Raw genomic sequence first — 12,337 nt, forward strand, 5'->3', positions numbered from 1 at the left:
CAATCCCATTCCTATCATCTTGTATGAGTACAGCTCCAATTCCTATGTCTCTATCATCAATGGTGATTTTTAAAAAAAAATTGAAATGTTTAGTGTAGGTTAATCTGGTTTGGTGGTTAATATGGCTTTCAAATGCTTCCTGGCATTGTTTTGTCCACCAAAACTTTGTGCTCTTCTTCAGCAAATTGATTAACGGTGCCCATACACTGCTAAAGTTTGGAACCAACTTCTGATAGAATCTGCTGAGTCCTAAGAATCGAAGCACCTTTTCCTTCGCAGTTGATTGTGGAAATTCCTCAATGGCTTTCGTCTTTGCGTTCCATGGGGTCAATCTTCCATGACCGATGTTACTTTCCAAGAAGGTCACCTCTGCTTTTGCGAATTCAGTTTTGTTTAAGCTTATCACCGGTTTTGCTTCTCGTAGTTGTTCAAAGAGCTTTGCCAACTGTGCCATGTGATCTTTCCAAGATTTACTAAAGATCACTACATTGTCCAAATAGACTGCACAGCTTGTTAACCCAGCCACAACTCTGTTCATGAGTCTTTGGAATGTGGCGGGTACGTTCTTCATTCCAAATATATAGCCCAAATGGGCTGATATAGCCCATTTGAGGTTACAAATTTATTTCGCTGTCTCTGATAAAGGTACCTGCCAGTAACCATCCATTAAGTTCAACTTGGTGATGTAACTGGCTTGTCCAACCTTCTCGATACAATTCTCCAATCTAGGAATTGGATAGGAGTCTGATTTTGTAACTGCATTGACCTTCCGATGATCTGCACAGAATCATTGAGTCCTGTCCAGTTTGGGAAATAAGATGATTGGCAAACTCCCCTCACTCTGGCTTGGTTTGATGATATCCTCCTGGAGCATGGCCTCCACCACCATCTGGACCTGTCTGGCTTTGAAAGGATTGAGCCAATAGGGGTGTTATTTTATCGAAGCAGTATTCCCTACGTCTACTTCATGCACAATAGCATTAGTCCTCCCCATCTGATTCTTACATATGTCCTTGTACTGTAGTAACAAATCTTTCACCTGCATGCTGTGGTGCTGAGACAGATAACTTACTAACCTATCCCACTCCTCAAGGGCTTCCTCATTTTTTAATCTATTTTGAGACACATCATCTGGATTTGACTCCTCACTCTAAGGGGCAGTAACTAACACCCATTTCTTCACTTCTTTCTCTCTAGTAAAATACAGGTTTAACATGTTCACAGGACATACCTGACACCTTTTTTCCTATCTGGCATCTTTAGTAGAGAATTCACCTGATTCAACTTTTTCTCAATTTGATAGGGACCACTCTGCTTTGAAGGGATCTCCTTTCACTTGTAACAGTACTAACACATCAGCCCCTTGGGAAAATGTCTGAGTCTCGGAGTTTTTATCTGCCACCTGCTACATTCTACACTGTACCCTGTTTAGGTGCTGTTTAGCTAACTCACCTACTCTATTTAGTCTCTCCCTCACCTCCGATACATAATCTAAGTGTGAGAGCTCCAACTTTGGTCCTGTCAATTTTTCTTTAATTAATTTCAAAGGGCCTTTCACTTCATGACCAAATATTAACTCGAAGGGAGAGGACTGAGTAGATTCATTTGGGGCATCTCTAATGGCAAACAATACGAATGGGCTACCTTGATCCCAATCATTCGGGTAATCCTGACAGTATGCTCTCAACATTGTCTTCAAGGTCCGATGCCACCTTCCTAAAACTCCCTGGAATTCAGGATGATACGCACTGGATTTAAAGTGCTGCAGACTAAAGCTATCCATAACCTCCTTAAACAGCCTAGCAGTAAAGTTTGACCCTTGGTTTGACTGAATCTCTCTGAGTATCCCATACTGTGTGCAGAAAGCTACTATCTCCTCGATCACCTTTTTTTCCTTGTTATTCATTAATGGAATTGCCTCTGGAAATCTGGAAGACACCTCCAGTATGGTTAAGAAGTACTGGTTCCCACTTTTAATTCTCGGGAGGGGACCTACACAGTCAATTATAACCCGCGTGAATTGGCAATAAAAGTGCTGGTTTTGTTACTGCCTGTGGCCTACCTACCATTTGGTATGTATAACACGTATGGCAAAAGTTAACCCACCCTTATGCATTTTAGGCCAATAAAATGTTTTTGTACCTTATCCTGAGTCTTTTGTACCCTTGGGTGACCTCCTACAGACAGTTCATGTGCTACACGTAAAACCTCCTGTCTGTATGTTTTTTGCTTCATGCTGTGACTTATGATAGTGGGATCTGGTTACCACACAGTCTGGGAAAATACCAGGATATGTCTATTTTAACTCCGCAGTTTCTTGGTCTTCCTTGGGCTTCTCCACAACATAAGGTGTCGCTCCCACTTTGGATCCTGGCAAATCATTCCCAAGAACAAACTGAATTCCTGGAACTGACACTTTGTCAATCACTCCCACTGTAATTTTCCCAGTCTTAAGTTGGTACAACAACCTAATCTTATATTGAGGAATGCTAAATTTCTGTCCATCTATCCCACAAATTACTACACTCACAGGTAACAGATCAGAAAGAGTGCATATTTGCTCATCTCTTACAATCAGCAACTGGTTAGATCCTGTATCTCTCAAAAGTATAATTTCTTGTCCTTCACCCACTGCTTTCTGAGTAAACTTTACCCACAGAGGTCAATTCTTTGTAGAGATCAGGTACTAACTCCATACCCAGCCCCTACCTAGGCTGTGCACTCTCCTGCAGCTCCTTGGCTTTTCTTGGGGTCTCCTTTACTACCATCACTAATGCCACTGTCTGAACTTCTTTTACTACATCTTACCCACAGTGCCTTTCTTTAAAAACCAGCACTGCGTCTTCACGTGTCCCACCTATCGGCAATGAAACACCTTTTTCCCAGTGCCCTTCTGAAACCACCAGCACTGTAATTTTCTGGGTCCCACTCCATTACAGTGAAAAACCTAAGGCCTTTCACCTCCTTTTCACCCTCTTGGGCTTTTTTGTTATCCTGTGGTAAACTCTTACCAATGCTCTTTACTCTTGCTGCCATGGTGTAGGATCTCTGCGTCTCCCAACTTCTATTACTCATAGGACAAAATTTTGGCCGGAAGTTTGTTTCATGCACCAACATGTATTCATCTGCTAATTCTGCTACCCTTCTCACTTCCTGAACTTTCTGTTCCTCTGCATGAATTCTTATCATCTCAAACTCCTCCAGCAGAATAATCTCTCTTCAAGCCTCAACAGTCTTATCTATTTTCAAGGTATGCACCCATCAATCAAAAAGACTATGTTTAAATCTTTCGATCTCAACATAAATCTGACCTGGCTCCTTCTTTGTGTTTATGAACTGCTGTCTATATGCTTCTGGTATCAATTCATAAACACTTCTTTACCACTCATCTGACAGTGTGGCAAATACCTCACTAGCTCTGCCTACCAGTTTAGTCTGAACTAGCATTACCCATAAATCCTTGGATCACTCCTTGCCAATTTTTCAAATGAAATAAAGAAGGCTTCAACATCTTTCTCATCAACATGTGGTAGGGTTTTGACATTTTTTATATATTAGTACTTTCTCTTTTAATCTGTCTCCTGTTAACTTGACTTTGCTGACTAAGTCGCAACTTCTCAAGTTCAAACTCTCTCTCTTGTTCAGCTAAAACCTTTCTCTCTTTTTCCTCTCTCTCTCTATCTTCTCTCTATTTCTCTCTCCCTTTCTTCTTTTTATCTTTGCTCAGCCGAGAAGCTTCTCCCTTTTTTTATCTCTCCCTGTCCCTCTCTTCTCTCTCTTTCTCTTTCTCTCTTTTCTCTCTCTCTTTTCTTTCTCTCTCTTTCCTTTCTCTCTCCCTCTCTTTTTCCTCTCTCAATCTTTGTTTATCTTCTAACTCCATTTTCCTCAATTGTAATTTCAGTTTTTCTACCTCTACTGCATTTGTCTGTTTCTCAGACACAGCTAAGTGTTTGCATAACACCATACAATTTCAGTTTTACTTTTGTCTTTGGTTAAACGTAAATCTAACCTATTTGCTAATTCTAAAAGTATGGCCTTTCCCTTTCCTTGTAAACTTTCTTGGCAAATTTGAGAATCATCTTCAAATCCCAGAACCTCTTTAGCAATTTCAAGAGCCATTTCTCTCACTTTTAATTTAATCAACCTCAAGTTACCGAAATTAAACAAATTCTCTCACGTACATTTTATTTAAAGATCTAGGACACAAACCCACAAGTGTTTAAATCTGCTGGGACTTTTCGTAATCCCAAATCTATTCAAATCTGTATAAAGCAGTTCAAATCCTGGATCCAAGCCCCCGAACTGTTACAGCATGGGGCAAATGCTCCTGCTCAAGTTAAACCAGTGACACATAAAAGATTTATCCCATGCAGTAATCTCTGAAAATTCAAGAGGCCAAGAACTATTTAAAGTAAAAATTAACGACTTTATTTCTTAAAGTATAATGGAGAAGAATTAACTAACAACTATTTACAACTCCTTCCTCTAACCTACATTTTACCTTCCCTACTATGATACTAGTCTGATAAAACTCCCAATTAAGATTTATAAGACAAAATTTCTTATCTCAAAACCAGGCAGCTTTCAGTTCTTCTCTGTATTATTGTCTTCTCTTCTTCTTGGGGATTCTGCTTTACAGATTACTGATCAATAAAGGTACCTTTAAGAGCGCTATTTTTGGGCAGTCTCTACATCTGGCTTGGCAGTTCTCATCTTAACTGTTCAATTTTCCCCTGATCAGGGAAAGCATTGGATTGTGTCATTGGCTTTTAAGATTGTCAAGTACTCAATTCAAACTTGATTGGAATTTTGTATTTTTAGAGTACAATTTAAATTGATTGGCCGAATTTGAATTTATTTTTATCTCATAGCAACTCAGCCAGTGCTATCTGTTCTGAACCAAATGTTACATTGTAAAGTCTCCAGCACTCAGTGTGCTTGCCATTTCCTTCACTCTCTTAAAGGTGCAGTACACTTCTACACCGTCATAACATTTACCAACAACTGTGACCATAGCAATATCAAAGCCTCAAGCTATTGTGTTCCTGGCACCAAAGAGAAAGCTGTGAATTCTTAAAGACATGTGTCCCTAATACATGGGGCCCCAATACTGCTTGTGCACCAAGTAGGTCACCAAGTGATTAAACATAAAGCGTTAGTAAAATCCTGTCCATGCAGCATTAAATCCCAGCCACTACCACTGCTGAACCCTAGACACGTACATGTTGATTCTCAACCTATCAGCTACAATGTCACTTTTGTGAGAATCTTTTAGGGCAAATAATGGCTTTATATATTATGTTACAAGTGCATTTTTTGTCTTGAGAGATTACGACTGGAGATGTGCACTCATGGTCAAAGAACCATGTGCAACTTTACCTTTGTACTCGTGAGTCTGTAAGACATATAATTTTCCGTGTGCGTCATTGGAAGCTTCACTTCCATGCCAAGGGTGAAAGCAGCCCTTGATCAATTTGAATGGGGGCAGAGTACAGGATGTAGTAGCTTAGGAAATGTACATAATCTGGGTTGACTTTTCATTGTAGTATGGAGAGAGCACGGCAAATTTGAGATACTGTGTTTTGAATGAATTTTAGATCCATACAGCATGAAAACAGATCCTTCAGCCCAATGCATCCATGCCGGCCAGATTTCCTGAACTGAAGTAGTCCCGTTTGCTTTTGTTTGGTCCATATGCTTCTAAACATTTCCTATCCATGTACTGTCCAAATGCCTTTTGAATGGTATAATTGTACCCGCTTCTACCACTTCCTCTGGCAGCTTTGTTTCATATATACACCACCCTCTATGTGAAAAGGTTGCCCCCCAAGTCCCTTTTTAATCTTTCCCCCTCACCTAAAACCATCTACATTTGGGCTTCCCTATCATGGTGAAAATACCTTAGCTGTTCCCTTCATCTATGCCCCTCATGATTTTAAAAATCTCTCTAAGATCATCCCTCAGCCTCTGACACTCCAGGGAAAAGGTACCAGCCTATTCAGCCTCTCCTTATAACTCAAACCTTCCAGTCTCAGTAGCATCCTTGTAAATCCTTTTTTGAACCCTTCCCAGTTTAATAATTTTTAAATTTTTTCTATAGCAGGGCAAACAGAATTGTATGCCATACTCTAAACATGGCGTTACAAATGTCTTGCACAGTTGTAACACAATTCCCCAGCTCCTGTACTCCATGCTCTGAGCGATGAAGACAAGCATGTCAAATGCCTTCTTCACCACCCTGTCTACCTGTGATGTCTATCTGTTCAACAACACTCCCTAGGGCCGTACCATTAATTATGTGGGTCCTGCCTGGTTTGTCTTAACAAAATGCAACACCTTGCATTTATCTGAATTAAATTCCATCTGCCATTCCTTGGCCCACTGGCCCAGTTGATCAAGTTCCTGTTATACTCTTAGATAATCACCCTGACTCATTGATAACCAGCCTGATCAATTTTGGTGTCATCGGCAAACTTATTAATTAAGCCTTCTTTATTTTCATCCAAATCATTTATAGAAATGATGAACTATAATGGATCCAGCAACAATCCCTGCGGCATACCTCTGATCTCAGGCTTCCAGTCTAAGCAACAAACAGCTACCACCATCGTGTGTCTCCTACCATCAAGCCGATTTTATACCCAATTGGTTAGCTCTCCATGGATTGCATGTGATCTAACCATACTAACTTGTCTACCACGCGGAACCTTGTCGAAGGCCTTGCTAAAATCTATGTAGATAATATCTACTGCTCCGCCTTCATCTATCTTCTTGGTCAACTCTTCAATAAACTCAGTCAAGATTTTAAGACATCATTTTCCATGCACAAAGTCACACTGACTTTGCCTAATCAGTCCTTGCCTGTCCAAATATACATGGATCCTATCTCTCAGAATTCCTTCCAACAACTTACCCACCACTGACGTCAGGCTGACTGGTCTGTAATTCTCTGGCCGTTCCTTGCAGCCTTTCTGAAATAATGGCACAACATTAGCCAGCTCCAGTCTTCTGAATATTAAAGCAAAGCCCTTAGATTCAGCAGATTCCAGGACATCACATGAAGTAGAGCGGGTAAGTTCTTCTTGGTATCTTGACCAATGTTCACACCTCAACCAGCATCAATGTTTCTGGGAACTTGCAGTGTGAAAATTGTCTATTGCATTTCCTAAATTACTTCAGATGTACACAAATGAGTGTTCTTTGGGCACATGTGATTGCTAAAAATGCATTGTAAATGCAAGCCTTACCTTTTTCATTGATGGTTATTTAAGACTTAATTTTTTTCAACTCTTCCTTACCACGTTCCTGAATTTCATTCTGCAGCAGCTCCAGCCATTCTGAAACTCTGATGTAGAGTCATGTCTTGTGATATTCTTACCATTGCATATATTTCAGCTGACCTTCATAATTTGTCAGTTGGCAGTCTCAGGATAAAAGTAAGTTATTCTCACTGCCTACATAAAAAACAAGTTGTAATAAAACAAGTACAGGATAATTTTTGCAATTTAACAGAACAGAATTTAGCCACTGTCACAGCAGGAGATTCAGCCAAAGCCCAGACATCAGTATGATGTCCAAATTTCAAAAACCAAAATTGGTTCTTTGAGTATTCTCAGGCTAAAAGGTTTCAGCAATGCTAACACTGATGCACTTTGCCAGACCAAGAACTTTAGCTTGATCATATCTCACAATGCTTAAGGCAGTCAGATTTCTGTAAATGGATCAGAAATTAAGTAGTACAAATCACACGCATGCACCATGTATGATTGTACACTCATGAATCATATGGAAAAACAGAGCTCAGGGGTGTAATGAACTAGAACATTTTGCATTCAAAATTAGTGAGTAACCAGTTTTTAACCAGAAGAGCTTTTAATATTTCCTGCAAGTGAAACAAGAGAACATAACATAACATGATGTAAATCACAAAGCTTAAACAGTTTGGGTGGTCTATCTTAATCCGAAAAAAGGCCACTTACTTAAATGGATTGAGTTTTTCTGTTTACTACACTTAAGAATTTCCAGTAAAGGACTGTAACCTTTTTTAATTTGTTCATGGAATGTGGGTATTGCTGGCTCAGCCAGCATTTATTGTTCATTGCCCAGAGGCTAGTTAAGAGTCAACCACATCGCTGTGGGTCTGAAATTAATTGGATGCTAGATCAGGTGAGGCTGGCAGACTTTCTTCACTAAAGGATATTAGTGAACCAGATAAGTTTCACTACAATGGTCAGTATTATCTTTTTATTCCAGATTTTTGTTGAGTCCAAATTTCACAAACTTTCACAGTAGGATTTGAACCTATATCCATAAAACGGAAGCTTGCAGTTCTGGATAGTGACATTGCCATTATAGCACTGCCTCCCCTAAAAGTTGTTTAGTGATATACAAGAATTGGTGATTGATTTCATTTTAAGTAATGAAAGAAAAGATCAAAGGCTGGACTCGTGCTGAGAATACATCAGATTCAGAGTTACAGGAAAAACAGCAAACCTTCCATGGAGACAGTAAGGTAAAGGGGATGATTAGCTTGCATTGCTGGTTTGTGACGCTGAATGATGCCAACAAAGTAGATTCAATTCCTAAATATTTCCAGAGCAAGTTTATTTTCCAAGTGAGATGTGATAGATATCCATCTGCCCATTTAATAGAACAATACCAAAAAATTCAACATGTAGGAATCTATTTGGACATTACTGTTTCTGGTGATTATCATTTGGGCTATTAGTTAACCAAGACATATTGCAACATCAAATTTTCACAAGGGAATTGGTTTAGCTCAGTTGGCTGGATTGTTGATTTGCAGAGTATTATGCCGCCAGTGGTGTGTTATCAATTCCACCACCAATTGAGATTACGATGAAGGACTCTCCTTTTCAACCTCTTCCCTCGCCTGAGATGTGGTTACCTTCAGGTTATAATTGTCACCTCTCTCTAATGAGAGATGATCCTATGGTTTGGTGACACAATACAATTTTCACAAAATAAACAAAAAATTAGCTATGTTTAGAACTGTAGTAGTTTCTTTAGTATCTTACATAAGCGACTGAAGGAGGTCATTTTGATTTGAGCAGAGATGTAAGATGGGAGAATTTGGATTATCCACATTTTCCTGATATTTCTTTCCAGTGGGTGCAATGCATTTGAGTAGAAAGTATTCAGGCAGGGTCCTCAAGCATCAGATGCAAGTCCTTTCCAATGCCTGTGTTTCGTACATTTGCAAATGAAGAGTTGTAGGAGAAGGGTTTGGTGATATTTTTCTCACGTTGGGGCTAGTGTCTTTACTCCAACTTCATTACATTGTCTCAGCCTGCTCCTGCCCCATCAAACTCATCTCTGCATACCTCGACACGGTCCTGTCCCCCCTAGTCCAAGAACTCTCCACCTACGTTCGGGACACCACCCACGCCCTCCACCTTCTCCATGATTTTCGCTTCCCCGGTCCCCAATGCCTTATCTTCACCATGCACATCCAGTCCCTGTACACCTCCATCCCCCATCACGAAGGACTCAAAGCCCTCTGCTTCTTCCTTTCCCGCCGCACCAACCAGTACCCTTCCACTGACACCATCCTTCGACTGACTGAACTGGTCCTCACCTTGAACAACTTCTCTTTCCAATCCTCCCACTTCCTCCAAACCAAAGGAGTTGCCATGGGCACCCGCATGGGCCCCAGCTATGCCTGCCACTTCGTAGGATATGTGAAACAGTCCAACTTCTGCAACTACACTGGCACCACCCCCCACCTTTTCCTCCGCTACATCGATGACTGTATCGGCGCTGCCTCATGCTCCCACGAGGAGATTGAACAGTTCATCCACTTTACCAACACCTTCCACCCCAACCTCAAATTCACCTGGACCGTCTCAGACTCCTCCCTTCCCTTTCTAGACCTTTCCATTTCTATCTCGGGCGACCGAATCAACACGGACATTTACTATAAACCGACTGACTCCTACAGCTACCTAGACTACACCTCCTCCCACCCTGCCCCCTGTAAAAACGCGATCCCATATTCCCAATTCCTTCGTCTCTGCCGCATCTGCTCCCAGGAGGACCAGTTTCAATACTGTACAACCCAGATGGCCGCCTTCTTCAAAGACCCCAATTTCCCCCCAGACGTGATCGATGATGCCCTCCACCGCATCTCCTCCACTTCCCGCTCCTCCGCCCTTGAGCCCCGCCCCTCCAACCATCAACAGGACAGAACCCCACTGGTTCTCACCTACCACCCCACCAACCTCCATATACAGCATATCATCCGCCGTCATTTCTGCCACCTCCAAACGGACCCCACAACCAGGGATATATTTCCCTCCCCTCCCCTATCAGCGTTCCGAAAAGACCACTCCCTCCGTGACTCCCTCGTCAGGTCCACACCCCCCACCAACCCAACCTCCACTCCCGGCACCTTCCCCTGCAACCGCAAGAAATGCAAAACTTGTGCCCACACCTCCTCCCTTACTTCTCTCCAAGGCCCCAAGGGATCCTTCCATATCTGCCACAAATTCACCTGCACCTCCACACACATCATCTATTGCATCCGCTGTACCCAATGTGGCCTCCTCTATATTGGGGAGACAGGCCGCCAACTTGCGGAACGTTTCAGAAAACACCTCTGGGACACCTGGACCAACCAACCCAACCACCCCGTCACTCAACATTTCAACTCCCCCTCCCACTCCACCAAGGACATGCAGGTTCTTGGACTCCTCCATCGCCAGACCATAACAACACGACGGTTGGAGGAAGAGCGCCTCATCTTCCGCCTAGGAACCCTCCAACCACAAGAGATGAACTCAGATTTCTCCAGTTTCCTCATTCCCCTCCCCCCACCTTGTCTCAGTCAAATCCCTCGAACTCAGCCCCGCCTTCCTAACCTGCAATCTTCTTCCTGACCTCTCCGCCCCACCCCACCCTGGCCTATCACCCTCACCTTGACCTCCTTCCACCTATCGCATCTCCAATGCCCCTCCCCCAAGTCCCTCCTCCCTACCTTTTATCTTAGCCTGCCGGACACACTTTCCTCATTCCTGAAGAAGGGCTTATGCCTGAAACGTCGAATCTCCTGTTCCTTGGATGCTGCCTGACCTGCTGTGCTTTTCCAGCAACACATTTTTTAGATCTGATCTCCAGCACCTGCAGTCCTCACTTTCTCCTCCAACTTCATTACCTCTTACACAATGATACTGATTGCATAAACAAGTAACACTTTGATTCACTGGATTTGTAACGCAAACCAACTGCGTTAAAGAGCAAGTGACATTTAAATTTATTTTTCAAGATTGTTTGGGTCAGCATGGAAAATCATTGCATTAAGTGGCTACTAGGTCTTTGAGAAAGTGAAGAATGGGGAGGCTACTCGGGTCCCTCAGTGCTGATCACTTTCTCATTGTGTTAGCTAGTTGCATTTCATGCAACTTTTGTATCTTCGTAGCAACTACTTGCATTTATATACATCTTTGACATAATCAAATGTATTCAAGCCATTCACAGGAGAGCTATCAAACAAAATTTGACACCATGCCACATAAATGTTCGGACAGGTAAACCAAAAATATAACTTTAAAGGAGCACCTTCAAGGAAGAGAGCAGTAGAAAATGTTGTTTGCTTTTATTATGTTTAATTATGTCAAGGTGGTGGGCATTAACCACGGTTTCAAGTGCTCTTACAACTAAAAACAGACTAAAACTGTGGCTTTTGGGTTAGAGGTACATGCTTGTAATGTATATTACTGCAAATAATTCAAAAGTGTATAAAGATTGTTTCTAGTTCTATCTGGAGAGGTGCAGCACTTATGATCTAAAAGGTTAATGGTATGGCAGCCAATTATGAGTGATTGAAATTGGGGATAATGAAGAAGCTATAATTAGAAGAGTGCAGAAATTTTGGAAGGGTTGTGGGGCTGCAAGTGGTTACAATGGTATGGAAATTTGAGACCAAGGAGAGCTTAGCAAACAGTTAAGGATATCAACATCACGGCATGGATAAGCACAGACCATGTAGAATCACAGAATTGTTACAACACAGAAGGAAACTATTCAGCCCATCATTTCTACACCAGCCCTTTAAATGAACATTTCACTTAATGCAATTTTGCTGCCTTCTCCCTGCATGGTCCTTTTTAAATCATAGTCTGATTCCCTTTTGAACACCTGAATTAAACCTGCCTCCATCATTCTCTCAGGCAATGCATTCCAGTCCATAACAACTCACTGTTTGAAAATACTTTTTTCTCATATCATTTTGCTTCCCTGGCAAACTAAATCTGTGCCCTCTTGTTCTCAATTCTTTCATGAGGGAATAGTCTCATCGTCAAAGAAAATGGGTCTGAAA

Source organism: Hemiscyllium ocellatum, chromosome 34 (genome assembly GCF_020745735.1).
Source record: "Hemiscyllium ocellatum isolate sHemOce1 chromosome 34, sHemOce1.pat.X.cur, whole genome shotgun sequence".
Classification (NCBI taxonomy): Eukaryota; Metazoa; Chordata; class Chondrichthyes; order Orectolobiformes; family Hemiscylliidae; genus Hemiscyllium; species Hemiscyllium ocellatum.